This window comes from Peromyscus eremicus, chromosome 13, assembly GCF_949786415.1.
Source record: "Peromyscus eremicus chromosome 13, PerEre_H2_v1, whole genome shotgun sequence".
NCBI classification, from domain to species: domain Eukaryota; kingdom Metazoa; phylum Chordata; class Mammalia; order Rodentia; family Cricetidae; genus Peromyscus; species Peromyscus eremicus.
Window position 1 is genome coordinate 56,106,721 of NC_081429.1, and position 18,136 is coordinate 56,124,856.

The following is an 18,136-nucleotide window of genomic DNA, read 5'->3' on the forward strand; positions in this document are numbered from 1 at the left end:
GCAGTTTGGTCTCCATGCAGACACATGTAGCGCTCTGACCAGCAATCTCACTACACAGAGCAGAAATGAGTCCTTTGTACATACTGTCACCAAACTAAACACTGACGAATGTCTATAATAAATTTATTAATAAAACTAGAAATAATGAAATGTCCATCCACAGTGGAAAACATTGAACATGATTCAGTGATTTAACTGAACTAGAATAGAGATGAAAGAGAATCAATTACCACAAGAGTATGGGTGAATTTCACAGAGTTCAACATCAAAAGCAGGGCATACAGTGCAACCCCACTGATGTAAGGTCTGAAACAAGAGCCTGTGATGACGGAAGTCAAAACGGCGGCTGCCTGAGGATACTGACTGGGAAGAACACAAGAGCAGAAGGCCCAACATGTCTTATTTCTTAGTCTAGGTGATCATTAAGGGGTTTATCCGTCTTTAAATTTTATCAACTGTATACTTAAAATATGAACCCATTTTATATTTAGTTAAAAAGAATAATCTAAAAGTGATTTAAAAAAAAAAAACATGGCCTTTGATACCTGACATGTCTACTTCCATATTCTGGTGCTGTCACTGTGTGTGTGTGTGTGTGTGTGTGTGTGTGTGTGTGTGTGTGTGTGTTGTGTTCAGGTGCATGTATGTGTTGGGGTGCATAGGCACATATGTATGTGTGCATGAGGAGGCCAGAAGGTAATTTGAGTAATGGTCCTCAGGTGCTGCCCACCTTTTTGGAGATAGTATCCATCACTAACCTGGAACTTGCCAAACAGACTCAGCTGGTGGGCCAGTGAGCCCAGGATCAGCTTGCCTCTCAAAGCACTGGAATCATATACCTCCCAAACACTGGGATTATGAGTGCATGTCATTACACTGGTCTTTATTTTGGGCGGGGTGGTGGTGGTGGTGGTGGTGGTGGTTCTGGGGATCAAACTCAGGTCCTGGTTCTCAAGCACAGTAGCCAGGCTAAGCCATCATCTCCACAGCCCCTCTGTCATTTGTTAGCTAACCTCAGACAACCGCACCAACCCATGCCTCACATTTTTACTTGTAAAACAGGGATAATTCCTTTCTCCTCCCCGGCTCTTTGTGTTAAGGCAGAGCATATGTATGGCACTGCTTTGTGCTTGGGAAATACTTTGTAGATGCTGCTTCCCATCTCTCTTCTTTCCCAACAGGCTATTCTTACAGTTCCTGCATTTTGTCATTGGGAGACGATCAGATATCATCCCTGTTTTTAGGGACACGTGATTGACTTTCTCTGATCTATAATGTGATTCATCCTGTCCTAATTATATGATCAAACAACCTGCTTCCTCAGATCCCTTTGGGAACTTCAGGAAGTGATCTGCTCATCCATCCATCCATCCATCCATCCATCCATCCATCCATCCACCCACCCATCCATCCATCCACAAAACCACCCATCCATCCATCCACAAAACCACCCATCCACCCGTTCATGCATCTAATGAACATTTACTGAGTTGCTGTTTTATTCCAGATACCATGGTATGTGCTTGGGAAACTGCTGAGTTGAGTAGACATATGCTTATGTGGGACTCCCTTTGGGGAGTTCACAGTCTCCGAGGGATGACCAACAAAAATGAACTGTACATGTGATTACTAATTGTGATTTTTTAAAAGTGCTATAAAGAAAAGGGAGCAGTACTGGAAAAAAAAAAAAAAAAAAAAAAAAAACCTCTCAGAGGATGCCACACTTGGGATGGGAACAGAAGAGGCAGATCAGAGGGAAAGCTGCTTCTGCATCCTATCATTGTGGTCCCATAAACATCCAAAATAATTACAGAGCACACATGAAAGGCAGAGTCTCCTCCAGGAGCATCTTCTCATGAAGACTGAGCACTGTAACATCCATCCTGTTTCCTTCGACCAGACAGCCAGGTAAGTAGGTTTCCCTGCAGTAATACCAGGCTCTTACGTAGTGGAGCTAGGACATGGTGAGAAGGAAAATGTGAGAACACTTCATCTGCACTTAGTGTGCTCTGTAAAGGACTAAGGACGTGAGATTGGTAGCCTGAACTGAAAAATCTGTCTCCATTGACTGGTTCTGTGGCCCCAGGCAGCTTAGTGAGCCTGAATGTCCCCAAATGAAACTGCTTTAAATCTATGCTCCAAGAATTCATAAAATGGCATATACATTTTATCTCATGCAAGAAAATATGGCAAACTTTTCTCAATTTATTACAGAAGTATTTTATTCCTTTGTATTTTTGTTTATCTAGTCTTATTTTGGAAATGCTGATTCTTAAGAATAAGCAGACTCCCTTGGCTGCTGATTAGTTCAAAGATAGATCATTCCCGACCCACCAAATGCTCACGCACAAACTCTCAGGCGATCTAGGACAGGAGAGGGGGTGTAAGCTTGGCCTAGCCAGTAGAGAGTATGTGATCACTAAGAGGCCAAGTCTCAGGACTCTGCTTCTACACACAGCGGCGTGTGAGACAGCCACGCATTTTCCCCTTGCTTGCCGTCTGCTGACAAATTATGCTCTCCTTCCCCCCATCCCCCCACCCCCCCACTGCCTGTGGCTGATGTGTCAGAGGACCTCCTGTTATGACTCAGAACAGGCTGAGAGTGGGCAAGGGAAGCAGCCCAGCAGCTTCACCCCCGTGTAGCCCTCCCTTGGGTGTCACCCCAGAGGACCTGCCATCTTCAGCTCTAGCCTGAGCCCTGGCCTCCGTGGGCAGCTCCCTTCTCTCGTTCCTTTTCTCATCTGTGGAATGGGATAATGTTAGCTTTCCTTGCAGTCATCCTAGGGTTACCGAGGCTCAGCTAGAACCCTGCCCGTGGAGGCTGTCTAGGAACTCTAAAACAGGGCTGTTAATCCTGATATGCCCTGTTCCACATCCAGCGTGCTGGGCTGGCCTAGAAAAGCTCTTACACCACCAGCTCAGGGCTCAGCTACTCAATGGGGATTTTTATAGGTCAGTAAGTAATGGGGAGTGTCTCCGAGGAACTGCCTATTTTTACTTTGCTAGAGCAGCCTTCTTAGGGGCTGGTTAATAGCACTGAGAACTCAAGGGTTAGAAGAGTGAGATAATTAAATGCTAAATAAAATAGGCCTATTCTGATCATTTATATAACCGAAAATACGTATGTGATGTTGCCTAGGTCAAACTGAACAACGCTCACAAAAGTAATGGGAACAGATCAAAAATATTTTTTTGCTGTTTCCTATTCTTAGTAGGCAGAGAAGAAAGGCAGACATCCTGGGTGAGAGACAGGAAGAAGTAAAGACAAATGATTTTGTGTCTGTGAAGCTTCAAGTACATCGAGATAAGAAGCCGCAGAGCGCTCAAAGCTCTCCTGTTTAGTAAGATGCACCCATAATTTAAATTTGCAGGAAGCAGGTTATCACTGGTCATTATAAAAGCCTGTTTTTCAATATGTCAACCTGGTCTCAAGTTATGTTGCTTTATATCTTTCTGTTGTGTTGTGTCCAGGACCCAAGCCTGTCTTCTGACAACACAGGGATACCCCCCCACACACACACACCTCAAACCCAACAATCAAAGTGCACAAAATGAAAAGAAAAAAAAAAGCAATGTTTGCTTCCATAGTTATGTTTTTTTCCGAATTATTTCAAGACTTCAAAGAATCTTTAATCTCCAGTAGTATTTCAGTTTCAAGCAGCATTTCCAGTTCCAAAAGAGGATGCTGTTTCCAGTCAAACTTCATTTAAACCCCTAACAATTTGTGTTAGGATGACATGGAAAGATCTGAAGGACCTAATCAGCCTGCACACCCTTCGCTCTTGATGTCTAGCCGGAAGATAATTTGAATTTTAAAAAAAAAAGCAACTTTAAAATATACTTGCAAAATTATAGAAAGCAGAACCATCCCAGGCCCAAGCAGCTCAAATGGAGTGGTATTATATTGTATACATCACATTAAATAACAAGAAAGAAACCTAACGGGAGCCAGGTCCTGCCTCCTTTCGGGATAATTTGCCGCTACATTGAAACCTAGTATGGTTCTCATGGTGCTCTTAAGCACTCTATAAAATGAGATGCTCTCAAGCATTTCTGTTTTGATTGGCTCAGAAAGACTGGAGGTACCTGAAATGATTTCTAAGGAACTAAGCACACGGCATGGCGTCACCAGCTGCTCTCCTCAGAGCCTCTTGCTCGTGTATAGAAACTGCATAGCTGAGAAGTAACAATGCAAATCTTACCGTCTACTGGTTGAGAGTTAGGTCATGGTTCCAAAGTCTGGGTAAAAGTTCACTGCTGGAGTAGAGCGCCAGCATTTTTTTTTTCAACTCTGAAAATGTAAATGTTTTAATTCGCTTAAGCAGTTTTTTGTTTTTAATTTTTCATGGCTGACAAAGGGCTAAAGGGTGTTTATTTTGTTTTCTCTTTTTAAAATTAATCGTTTATTGATGGGATTGCAGAAAGGAGGCTGATGGATATAAACAGGGTCAAGATCTGTAAAGACAGTTGTTTGTAGGATTGGTCAGAGTTCTCAATCACAACAAAATGGAGCATCTCTGGATGAGTGAAATTTTAATATTAGCATGGGGGATCTGAACAGGAGAGCCAGGGTCAGGATGGATTGGCTATGAACACTATCCAAAGTCCTTTTTACAGATGTTGTGAGTACAGATTCTGCCACTCCCAGACACAAGACTCCAAGCTGCAGCTTGTACCACGGATGCCACTCACAGTGGACGCAGACGCTGCCTCCAGAACCTTTGCTCCCGAGAGCTGATACTTCTGCCACTCCTTCTGCCCTCTCAGAGTTGGTCGTAGTCCTATGGGAGTAGCTCCAGATTCAAAGTTCAGATGAGTACGTGCGGCTGATAAGTCTAAGGTAGCTCTGCTTAGGCCGCAGGGGACGCTGGGACACACGTGGCGCTTTCACTACTACTTTCCTTCAGACTGGGTGGGTGAGGAATTCTCTAACCACAGGACAGGTTAAGATCCAAGGTGATCTGCAGTGAGAACCATTCCCCCTGACAGAACACTGTAATTAGAACAGAGGTTTTCCATCCTTTTGATTCTCAAACTTTATACTCTCAAAAATGACTAAGGGCCTCAAAGGATTTTGTTTTATATATGTTATATCTACCAGTGCTCACCATGTTAGAAATGAAAAGACATACTAAAAATATTCATGAATTCATTTAAAATAACAATTCTATATTAGCGTATGTAGCATATTTTATGAAAAGGGCTCAATGATCTCAAACAAGGTAGTGATAAGCAAAAGGCTTCACAGCGAGCAGTGGTCTTTTGTGGATACTTTATGTTAACTTATTATAATATTGCATATCCTGCAGCCTCTGGAAGCTCCACCATATCTTGACAGACTAAGAATGAAAAAGATTAACCTGTTAGAATCATTCTGAAAGCAGTTTTGACAGTGGTGTCTCTGAAAAGGTCTTGGTGTCTCTTCATAGTTCTAAAGCAGCTAGCTGAAAGATACACTTTGTGACTGAAATTAGATGAGATCTATTAAATGGAGCACGCAACTGTTGGGGTATCTTCATTCCCATCATATATTTTTTTGCACAGAGGTGGACAGGATTGAGTCTCCACCAAGTTATTAAAATGATCATGTTTTGAACAGATAACAAAACCAAGAGCTGGACTATTGGTTATTTTACTGGCTTTTTTTCACTCCTTCAATCTTGGAGATTTGTTACTTCCATTTTTAATTTCTGAAACTGTAGTTCTCATATTTGGATGTCTTAAGAAATGGCAGACAAGTTATTTTAAACAAGCAATTTTAAAAGATATAGATTTCTAGAATTATTGCAAATGTAAAATAGAGGTCCTGTGTGCTTGTGACCAATTTCCCCTGGCAGGGTTTATTTATCACATCTAGTGCATTAATACAAACTTGTGGTTATTAGCTACAGCATGTTGTTTATTTAGGTTCTCTTGTTTTTCCCAATCTCATTTTTCCACTCCAGGATCCCTTGCAGGATATCATATTCAATTCAGTCCTCACAGCTACTTGGATTCTCCTTCCCTGTGACTATTTTTCAGATGTCCCTTATTTTTGATGTCTTTAACTGTTCTGAGAATCATCATTCAGGTATGTTACAGAATGCTCACCAGTCAGGGCTGTGACATTGAAGGTGGAAGGTTCCAGAGGCAAAGGCTGGTTCTCATCATGTTGTAGTAAGGAACACAGGTTATCACCATGACGTCACAGGGTTCTTGACTTTGATACCTTACTGGCTTGAAGTGCTGTTTTCACTTCTCTCCACTGGTAATGCTGTACTGTCTTCTCTCTTCCGTCATGAGTGTCTGGAAGAAAGTCATGGACAGATAGAGCATAGCTAGAGTGACAAGTTACATTCCACCTTCTGCCTGGAAGATATTGCTTTTTTCCCCCATTTATTGATTCATTTATTCATTTAAGTTAATATCAACCCACAAATATGTATCTTATACTTGGATGTGTTGCTCAACATTCCCCAGTCTTGGCCACTCAGAGCACTTTCACTTAGCCTGTGGACCCATCCTTGAACACACTCCATCTGTGTGACGGCACTTGTCTATCTACACTTCTTTTCTAGACTACATGCTAATTTAGGCCCATTTGTTCACCATTGTCCTCTACAGAACCAACCACGTCCATAAGGAGCTTTGGCTCTTTTTACTGGAGAATGGGATTAGAAGCCAAGACCTGAATACTAGTTGCTTCTTGGGCGTATTATTTTTAGGCTTTGTTAGCGGACAGTCCAAGGAGAGGTATGTGCATACTATAAGCCTGTGCATATCAATGAACATTTATAGAGGTAAACATCTATCTACATGAAGATAACCATGAATTCATACAGATGTGTCTGACTCACTGCCACAGGGAATATTCTAACCTCTATTTCTTGCGTTTTTATATTGCTGCAACATTATTTTAGTAATGAAGCAATTTGAGAAGGGTAGGTGTGAGGAAGCCAAAGTATGAGAAGAGCGGGAACTCCAGGGATACTTGTGAATTATTTATTTGTAGTGGTGGAGACTGAACCTGGGGTCTTACACCTATTAGACCATCATGGCACCACCGGCTACACTCACAACACTAAGGAGAGTTAAACACCGGAGGAACTGTGCTTCTGTGTTTGTAGCTCCGGGTAGCCGATCAATACCCATAGAAAAAGGCTGTGCAGTGGAGATGGGTTTGAATCCTGGATTCATGTATTACTACTTCAATTATGTGGGTAGAACAGAATATTCAAGTTCTTTGTCTTCAAAGAAGGAAAGTATAGCACTTTAATTCATGAGATTGTCTGAGTGGTTCACTGAATTAACACAGGCTACACACATTTAGAATGGGCAGCCTCGTTATTTGTGAGTTGTTGTTATTTACATTGTGGGGCAAGTATATTATTATCTCCATTTTACAGATGAAAATACAGAGGTACAGAAATTTTTTGTCTTGCTCAAGGTCTCCCAACTTGTAAATTAGAGAGCTACTTTCCCGTAAACTGTGACCTTTAAAGTGCTGCTGGACATGTCTGGACTTATTTCTCTTTCTATAAAAATAACGTTATGAACTGCTGCTCTCTATGTCTCAGAGTAGAACGCACCATCGAAAAAGATTTGGATATCCGTCATGCCAGAGCCACCACGACAACGGCACTGAGGGACTCAGTGGGTAGAGTGCCTTTCTCATTGCTTGTGACACGGCCTTAAACCAGATGAGACAGAGATCACGCCTAGGAAGGAAGTTGGTTAAAAGGTAGCTCGGCCCCAGCTCTACCCGCCACTGCCTGTTGTATGTAAACACAGTGAAGGAAGCTTAGGTATTTCTTCCCACTCTATACGCCAACACATGTGTTAGTAGAGGAAGTCTCTTGGGAAAGTGAAATGGAAGGAGACCTGCTGGGGAGGGCTGGTGGGATGGTCTAGCTTCTCAAATCAAATTGATAACCGTCTACACCCGCAATTACTGCTTTGATCCACCCGTATCTGCATCCCTGAAATCCTAGTGTCTAATTCCTTTATCTCACATAGCCCCCCAACTTCACCATCTACTGAGTTTAGAGCTCATGCATGAGCCGGGCAAACACTGAAAGCAACCCTCTCCTTCGCCCCTTCCCTTCCAGAGACTTCCTTCACTGTGCGTTCTTCCCACTAGTGATCTCTCGTGGCTATTAGATGCGTACTTCTGTTGCATCTTCTTCGTCTCCAGCATTTGACAGTCACAGGTGCAGTAATGACCAGGCAAATATGGCCCTTCTCTGCAGGGAGCCTTCAGACCTCTGGAAACTATATCAAGTGATGCCAGCCATGATTAATCTTGTCTGGCATTGTTTGGTACTCATTATCACATCTAAATCTCACAGACGTAGCTGTTCCTTTTATTTCCATTTTAATAACAAGAAAACCGAAGACTTTCCAAAGTCACACAAGGAACTGGCAGATGACACCACACCCCGAACCATGTCATGTATACATCCTTTCTCTTTCTCACCCTCCTCACAGGGTCCCGGGTGTTCGAGGCTGGGGTGGCAGCTCTTTTACTGCTCTGCTGCTAAGTACTGAGTACTTTGGTTTGCAAATAGAAGGAGTCTCTGAAGCACAGCCTTAAACAAAGTGTGGCCCACACACAGCTGGGAGATGACAGCTGCAGAGAGAAAAATGTGGCCGGATGCTCTGGGGGTGGGTGGGATGCATGTGCAGTCAGGTGACTCCCAGAAGAGGAAACAGTGACAGACAGGCTGAGGTAAGGAGCCCTGCAAGGTTCAGCCACCCAGGCCTCGAGCTACAGTGTGAGCGGGTACCAATGCATTTAGGATAGGCATTGCTTTCCTTTGTCCACAGCATTTGATCAAGTGTCCAAACAAATTTGATGTTTTTTTTTTCTCCTGAAGTGTATATGTGACATATACAAAATAACAAACTCTCTGGAGATTAAGAAGCAGGAGACACAGGACCCAGGCTGGACCGCTTGATGATACAGTGCGTGCACAAGGCCCTGCGTGTGAGCTTCAGGATTGCAAAATGCAGCATAAATGAAAAGAGACAAAAATATTTCTTAAAAATGAGTTCAGCTATGCACTAATGATGAGTTTAGGTTTGTGATCCTTTTCAAGCCCATACCTTCTCTTGGTCCATTTTATTTTTTTTTTCTTTCTAAACCAAGGAAATTGGGCTGTTGAACTTAATGATATCTGAAATTCCAATTTTTCTGCTACTGTGACTTACTGAACCCTTGTATTATCTCTAGCACTGAATTAGACAAGGTGAGATTGAGAACCACTAAAAGCACACTTCCAGCTTTGTAGACCTAGGTAGGAAAGCAGCCACCAACATGTGTCTATACAGCACTTGAAATGTGGCCAGTGTGACTGAACTTTCATTTTATTTCTCTTTACTTAAGTTTAAGTAAGAAGTGGATACTATGGTCATTTATTTTAAAAATTAATATACTCAAAATAACTTAGACATGTGAATCTGTTCTATTCCGTGGCAAATACTGTGAGCTGTAAACACATTTAATGGTTGAATTGGAAAGTGCTATTGAATGTAAAATAAAGATACTATAAAAAGGAAGCAAAATATCCCAAAAATTCACTCCACGTTGAAATGTCAATACTTTAGATATACTAAGTTCAAAAAAAAAATGGAGTATCAAAATCGACTGAGCTTATTTTTTAAATATGGCGATTGGAACACTCAGAATGACTAATGTGCCTGGTATTTCTCTCCCATGGATCTGTAAGCCCTCCCCTGTAAACTGTAGTGGGTGGTTGGATTGGCATAATGGCCCCACTCCGTCATGAATTGTGTCGTCGTCGTTTGAGGAAGCCGCCTGACTCATCCTGAGTCACTGTTCTTCGCTGGAAACACTTGCCCCAGTTACTTTTGCTAACAGGGTCTAGGCGAGTCAGGAGATCTGGATCAGTATCTGCGGTTTGAGGGGCTTTCACATTCGTGATGTGCGTAAGTCCCGTGGATTAAAAGTGCTCTGATGTCTTCACCTGACATTTGAAAGTGACATCCGTGCCCTCAGAGTGTGTGTTCGGAGGCCTGATCTCCATCCAGTCTGAGTTCCTCTGTTGGGTGGAAGTTTATGCCACACCTCTACAGAAGTGGTTGACTCCTCATTTGTCTGGCTGCCTTCAGTCTGGCCATAAATGTCCAGACTATTTGGCTGTGGATGGATGTGCTGGCTAGTTCCATGTCCTTTTGACACAAGAATCACTAGAGTCATTCTGGAAGAGGGAACCTCAATTGAGAAAATGCTTCCACCAGACTGGCCTATGGTACATTTCCTTGATTGATGGTCGATGTGGGAGGGCTCAGCTCACCTTGGGTGGTCCCACCCCTGGGCAGGGGTCCTGGGTGCTATAAGAGAGCAAGCTGAGCAAGCCTTGAGAGAGGAGGCCAATAAGAAGTATGCCTCAATGGCTTCTCCATCAGCCCCTGCCTGTGGGTTCCTACCTTGATTCCTGCCCCGACTTCCTTCCATGATGGACTATGATATGGAAGTGTAAGTAAGATGAAATAAACCCTTTCCTCCCCAAGTTGCTTCTGATCATGACATTTTATCACAGCAATAGAAAATCCAATTAAGACAACAGTTAAGAGTGTTTTTATTTTTCCTCTTGCCACGTGGATTGAACTGTAGGTCCTTAATATATAAAGATATATCTATATCTATATATAGATACACACACATGTATATATATGATAGGCATTCTGGGTATTCTTTTAAGGAGGATGTGGCAGAAGTTGGAGTTGGCAGCCTTCTCTGTGTAGAACACTACCCTCCTCTCCCTCTGTAGGTACTAAACGTGAGATCAGGGAGAATTACTTTCTCTGGTCAATGTGTGATGGTTGGCCTCATTGGACTGGGGAAGGTCACTTTTCCTCTTATGGTGGACACAGTGGCATGATCAAAGCAGATAAATGAACATTTTGGACATGGGCACGATTAACTGGAGTGAACAGGAAGGGCCACCTGCTCCTAGTCAGCACATGAGTCCTAAGCCAGAGTCGTTAGGGAGGACGACTGTATTGATGTCTAAGGGCTGCCCTGACAGATACCAAAGTAAGTAGCTTAAACACCAGAAGCTGTCCTTCCTACAGACTGCAGCCTCGGGTCAAGGTGTCAGATTGAGGGTCTTCTGAGGGGTCTCCACTGGGTCACGGATGGCTACCTTCTTATAGTGTCTTTACATGACTCTCCCTAGGTCTGTGCTGTGAGTGAATCTCTTCTAATCAGGACACCAGTCATACTGTATTAAGGTCAGCTTATGTGACCCCGTCTTACTTTAACTGCCCATTTAAAGGTCACATCTCCAAATCCAGTCCTATTTTGATGCTCATATAAGGTGCAAATGAATTGGGAGAATCCAATCAGTCTAGAACCACCACCATGCCTGGTTAGAGGTGTTCCAGGGTACCTGCTCAATAAACAGGGCAGAGGCAATGACAACAGAATGTCCATCACACTACTGAGTGCTCTGAATCCCCAATTTTCTTGAGAGGCCACAGGTGGTTACAGTGTCCTCCTTAGAATAAGATACTCCTTGTTACTTGAATCACAGTAGCAGAGACCAAGCAAATGTAGCCGAATGTCTGTGGAAGAGCGTAAGCCTAGCATCAGGTACAGGGCTATGGAACTGTAATGGTTAGGTTTGTTAATTTGACCTAGAGTCCCCTGAGAAGTTAATGAGAGATTGTCTACACTGGATTGGCCAGTGGACGTGCCTGTGGGATTATCTTAATTAATAACTGGTGTGGGAAGACCAGGCCAGTGTGGGCAGCACTATTCCCTAGGCAAGGGCTCCTAAACTGCTCAACAGTAGAGAAATGGAGCTGAGCACAAGCAACCAGGCCAAGTGTGCACTGGGTTCTTTCCGCTCTTGATAGTGAATGTGATATAACTAGCTGTTTGAAGTGTCCTGCCTTGACTTCCCCAGGATGATGAGCTGTAGCTGGGATTGTAAGGGAAGTAAACCTCTTTATTCTGTAAGTTGCTTAGGGCAGTTGTCGGGGTATTTTTAGTGCAACAACAGTCATGAATCTGGGACAGGAGCATGAGAGTAACACACGGGTCACATCCATGCACCAGTGAGCACAGGGTGACCAGAAGCACAGAGCACAGCTCGGTGAAGAGTTCTGATTGCTGGAAAAGGCAACCTGTGGACAGTTCAGAATTAAATGGAATGGAAGAAGGCGGCTTCCAAGCTGGTGAGGAGCGGGTGGTGGCGGTAGAGAAGTGACTCAATGGTTAAGATCACTTGTAGAACGCCAGAGTTCCGTTTCCAGTACCCACACTGGGGTAGCTCACCATATCTAACTCCAGCTCCAGGTGTGTGTGTGGGGGGGGAGGGGGAGGGCAGCACCTGCAGCCTCCTCTGGCACCACAAGGGCCTCAGCGCAGATCCCCATGTCAAAAAAGCTGGACACCATGGTGCCTGAACCTGTCCCCTGTAATCCCAGTGCTGGGGAAGTGGAGACAGGTGGATGGATGCCCAGAGCTCACTACTGGTCAGCTGGCCTTGCTGAATTGGTGAACTACAGGTTCAAGGAGAGACTATCTCAAAAGTAAGGTAGAGAGCCAATGAGGAGACTCCTGGCCTTCACATGCACATACACAGATGTACACAACTCCACATAAACACACAAACACTCCCCTCCACACACAAAACCTGGCAACCCAAAAATTGTTGAAATGAAAAGGGTACAGTTAGATACATGTATACACCAAAAACTACAAGGAACCCCGAGAGGGTACTGGCTCCATGCTGAGACTTTGGGAGGCAGTTGGTGTTTCCTGAAAGAAGATATGGAAATGGTCTCATTGGTTTTGTCAATTTGTCAGGTGGACGCCTGACAAATCTATTGAAGTGTGTAACTTTGTTTCCAACCTAACCTTAGGCTTCCCTGGAAAGATGCAATTTCTCAGTTTGACAAAGCTCAGACAATCAGTATGTTACATCCAGACCTGTCTCAGTAACAACGGGCAGACTTTATGAAATGGCTGTGATGCTTTAAATGCATGTATCTTAGCATGCATACTGTTTGGAAAAGCAAACGATGGCTTGGGGAAATCTTGGTTAAATGTGACAGAGGAAGAACGGCCCCCCTTAAAAATGTTGCTAAGATCTTTTAAAAGCAAGAGGAGTCCACTCACAGTATCTTTCCCCAATAGTTTTCACACCTACTAAAACTATACTTTTCCACCAATCTTAGACTGTATGTGTATATACTACACATAAGTAACCCGGGATCTTATACATACATAAACCCACTGTGTCTAGCACAGAACTTTCATTTTTTTTTTTTTTTTTTTTTTTTTTTAACTCTTCAAGAAGTAACTGATCCTGGGAGCTGGGGATGGAAGTCAGTGGTGGAGCCCTTGCTTAGCATAAGAAAGGCTCTAGGGTTCTCTGGACTCTAACATTGCCCCCCCCCGAAAAAAATTAAAAAATAAAGTTAGCAATGCCTGTTGAGCGGATACAGGTTTTCATCCTTTCTCTTAGCTCAGTAAACTAAGCAATTAGTTCATCTTCGGACTCTCCTACAGTGCCTTGAGCCAGTGTCTCAGGACACTCGGCAGTGGATACCAGGATCTCTGTAAATTCCTGAGTCGTGTTTACGGTTCCGAGAACTACTCCCGAACCAGTAGCAAACTGGAATCCCTGTAGGGTAGGTTCAGGTGGTAAAGAAAATGAAGACTTAAAATATGGGACTTCAGTCGTCCCAGAGGCAAACAGCAGGGACGTCTGTGACTTCTTTCCTCTCTGGAGTCCCAGTACTCACACCTCCGGGGACCCCTGTAGGTGGAAAACGTCGATCCCGGCCACATCCCGCCCTCTTCCCCAGTCCTAGATTGCCAGCATCCTAGCCTTCCTGCACCAGGCGCCCCGCCCAGGCCCCGCCCAGGCCCTCGCTGAGGCCCCGCCTCCTCTCCAGTCCTAGACTGCCAGCAGCCAAGGCTTCAGTCACCAGGCGCCCCGCCCACTCCCTCGCTGAGGCCCCGCCTCCTCTCCAGTCCTAGATTGCCAGCAGCCAAGGCTTCAGGCGCCCCGCCCAGGCCCCGCCCACTCCCCCGCTGCGGCCCCGCCCCCAGCACGCGCGGCCGGCCGGCACCCCGCCCCGCCCCCCACGTGACAACCCCACCCTCCGCGCGCGCTGCGATTGGCTCTTCGGCCCGAGAAGGCGGAGCCAGTCCAAGTCCTGCGCCCCGGACGCGGCTGCACTTTTCAAACCTCAACTGTAAGAAGCGCCCGCCGGTCGGTCGGTCGGTCGGTCGGCGTCTGTGCGGTCGCCGCCGGGAGTCGCCTCACCCCAGGGGCCTGGCTGACGGCGACCAGCCGCTGTGGGGGAAGCGTGAAGCGAGCGAGGTGAGCCTGAGTGGCCGCGGCCCCCGTCGGAGGGCAGAGCCTGCGGCGGCGCGGAGCCGCCGGCCGAGCGGTCCGCCGGCGTCCGGGGTGCGGGGCGCGGCGACACGGCGGGGAGCCCCGGGGGCCGGCGTCCCGGAGCGTGGCCTGGCCCGATCGCCTGCACGCGTGGCGAGTGGCTCCCGGGCGGGCTCGCGTGCGGTGGACGCGGACGCCTGCACCGTCCCGGCGAGCGGACGCGCCCAGCCCGCCGTCCCCGGGAAACTTTGCGGGCCATCGCGTGGGCCGCTGTCAGCCCCGGCGTGGGGAGAAGCCCTCTGTGCTGGGGACCCATCCTCAAGACTAGAGAGAGCCACATCGTGGCCGCGGTTGGGACCTTTATCCTGGCCCGGCCTTAGCGTGGGAAAAAGCGCTTCGGCTGGCTCCCCTCTCCGGAGAGAGAGGAGTGGAGCAAAGTTGTAAGAAACTTCCCCGGCCGGCCCGTGGCTAGGATCTCTGCGGCTTGGGTTGGGACTGGAGGCGCGCTGGCTTCAGCTTTGCAAGTTGGAATTAAGAAAGACGTCCGAAAGCCTAGTGATTTTCAATCCTACTCAATCAAACATTAGGTCTGGGGATGACATGCGCCACCGTGGAGTGCTGGGCTGACGTCATGTTTACCTCGGTGGTCCGATAACGCGGAACCTTGCTGGCAGGTTTGATACCGGGTGGACTTTTTAAAGTTTTCAGGTCTAGGAAGAGAGACTGTGCCTTGGGCGGCAAGGTCTGCCGTGATAACTCGGCAAGTGGAGGCTTACGAAACATGGAATTTTATTACAGAGAGATATAAACTCACTTTCTCAATTGGTACTGCGTTGTACATACAGTCATGACGGGGGAGATGCCCAGACATGGTCTTAAAAAATTTCATAAAAATTGAATCACGTTGCCTTAAAATTGTGTATATTTCAAAAAGCTAGTGACCAAGTTTTAGACCTGTCTTCTTTCCCAATCCTTTTCTGATATTTATTTAGGGTTTTTTTTTTTTTTGGATAGTTTTAATAGTTCAAGGAATTGTTCATTTTTTTGAGGTACACACACATTTTAGATAATTTTCTAAAATGAAGGTTTACTATTAAAGTGCGTTTACTTACATGACAATGTGTTTAAATTAGAAATATAACATTTCTGTAATAATTTGGAAGTCTTTTTTTTTGTGTGTGGATAGAATGGTGACAATTTCTCTTGGTTTTTTTTTTTTTTTTTTTTTTTTTTTTTTTTTTTTGGTTTTTCGAGACAGGGTTTCTCTGTGTAGCTTTGCGCCTCTCCTGAAACTCGCTCTGTAGCCCAGGCTGGCCTCGAACTCACAGAGATCTGCCTCCCGAATGCTGGGATTAAAGGCGTGCACCACCACCGCCCGGCTCTCTTGGATTTTTAAGTAATATATTATAGTTCTAGGTCGGGGAGATGGCTCTGCCGGAAAGGTGCTTGTCACCAACCCAAATCCTGATTTTCCAGGACCTACATGGTAGAAAGAGAGAACCTACTCTCACTGACCTCTCCACTTGCATGTAATAAAAAATTAAGAAAAAGGGAAATTACAATTTGGTCAAGGTGGAAGTGGCATTTTAGTAGAGACTTCATCAATGTGAATAACATCTATAAAAAATGCATTTAATGGCAGATATTTTTAATTAATTTCATTTTTAAGTTTGTACTGACAGCCAGGCAGTGGTGGGGGTGCACACTTTTAATCCCAGCACTCAGGAGGCAGAAGCAGGCCTATCTCCATGAGTTTGAGGCCAGCCTGGTCTACAGAGCTAGTTCCAGGATAGCCAGGGCTACACAGAGAAACCCTGTCTCGAAGGAAAAAAAAAAGTTTGCACTAACAGTGAACAACTTCCTGGTATTAAGTGAACATACAAATGTGTTTCACCGCTTTGTTTTGTAGCAATTTGATAATTACAAAGGAGGATTTCTGTGTCAAAATAATCACAGTGTTAATTTTAGAGACTCAATTTAAAACTTACAGATCAAGGAAATCAATTACAAATTTTTCACTTTATCTAAGGATAAATGTATTTCCTAAAATATAATACATTATAATGCGTATTTCTTGTGTCTAAAGTTCCTGCTTCCTGCGTCTTGACATTGGCTCTGTTGCTGAGCTGTACCCCAAGCCTTACTGACCAGCTGTGAAGGATTTTTGCTTTTTGAGACAGTTTCACTCAGTAGAACTGGCTGGCTTTGCCTCCCAAGTGCTGAGATTAAAGGCTTACACACCATACCAGCTCAGTTTTGATTGTTCATTTATATGGCAGTGTTGGGGATTGAACCTGTGCCTTCATGCATGTAAAGTTGGCACTCTACATAAAGAGCTATGTATGCAACCATACATAGTTTATATTTTCTGTACCAGACTACTAGAAAAAGATTGGTGAGTTTTTGTTTTTTGTTTTGGTTTTGGTTTGGTTTTTTTGGTACTGGGTTCAAAGCAGAGAAATACTCTTTTTAATTAAGTTGCAAGTGTATATTTTTATATGATTTTGTTGTGATAAAAGTTGCAACTTTGAGCGCATACTTCATTAAATTACCATTTATCCTTTTCTCAAGCATTTAATTCATACTTAGTTATTCTGTACATGTAAATGAGTCCTCAAATATTTATACATAGTGTGTTTGATTGACCGATCCCCTTGCTCTTTCCAACTAGTCCAAAAGAGGACATACTTAAGCACTGAGAAATTTTAATGCTGAAGTGGCAAGTCTTTTTAATCCTTTAAGGACTAGATTCAGTTTACATTGTAGTAGTTACTGAACAAACAGTACTTTGGTGGCGCTGTTAGTAAATGGTATGGTAATTCATTTTACAACAGAAACCCAACTTTCCATCTGATGAGTGATGTGCTCTGTGTGATTGTTGGCCCACCATTATTTCCGTTTGTCAACATCTTCTCATCCGACTTCACAATTACAGGATTTATTCTCTTCTGAAGGAGGGAAAAGGTGGCGGCAGGCCTTACTGTCTTGGCCCAGGGTCAGGCTGGGGTTCCTTGCCTGGAGCTGTAACCCTAGTGTAAACTGTACCCCAGTGGTTGGACTAGAACCAGTTGGCTTCCTATTGTGATTTTCAGGGGATTAAATTATTGAATTGTGCTTGCTGTTGAGTATTTAAAAACAGACATAACAGTACAACACTGTGGGTACAATCCATACCACGTGGAGGTCATCACCTGTTAATGCCGGTGCTGTCTTCTAGGCCCAGGCCACGAAAACAGATTCCTCCTCAACATGGCAGAAAGTTCTTTTTTATGGGTGCTCGAAAAGTAAATCTTCAGTTTATCTTTTCATAGACACAACTTGGTCTCATTGGTGCCCCACGTAGAAGAGAGAAGTTGCTTCCCCGCCATAATTATTCACATTTAGTTAGTGAAGATGTAGATTTGTCCGTCTTCACATAGGACAAGAGTGTGGCTTTCCAGGTGTTCTTAGCTAACATAGATTCTGACATGAAAACAAGTGGTGGTCTATTGTCATGCAAATAGTTACTAAGTACAGACTAAATGGTTTTTCAATCTTGCATTACAATAGATGATAAAAATAATTTCATTCACATTGCTGGGTCATGTGACGACCTTGTTTTGAACTGAATTTCTGTAAGAACAGTTTTAAGTATTTCTGAGTTAGCCAACTGCTGAAATAAGCTGAGACTGTGTTGAAAGCTTCGATGCTGCAGTTTCAAGATGAATCTCAGTTCAGCTAATCCCTTTAGATGTACCTAAACAAACGTTTTGCTGTGTTTTATTTTTTATAGACTTTTA

General features: G+C 44.3%; 1 protein-coding gene across 2 annotated transcripts in view; it reads left to right on the forward strand.

Annotated features, from left to right (window-relative positions):
- Positions 1 to 14,136: 14,136 nt before the first annotated feature.
- Positions 14,137 to 18,136, forward strand: part of Stk17b (serine/threonine kinase 17b) — a 31,669-nt gene continuing 27,669 nt past the window's right edge. For both annotated transcript variants that reach the window (XM_059277972.1, XM_059277971.1), the window contains exon 1: positions 14,137 to 14,342. The gene's annotated coding sequence lies outside the window, so the exon portion shown is untranslated. The remainder of the gene's footprint in view (positions 14,343 to 18,136) is intronic.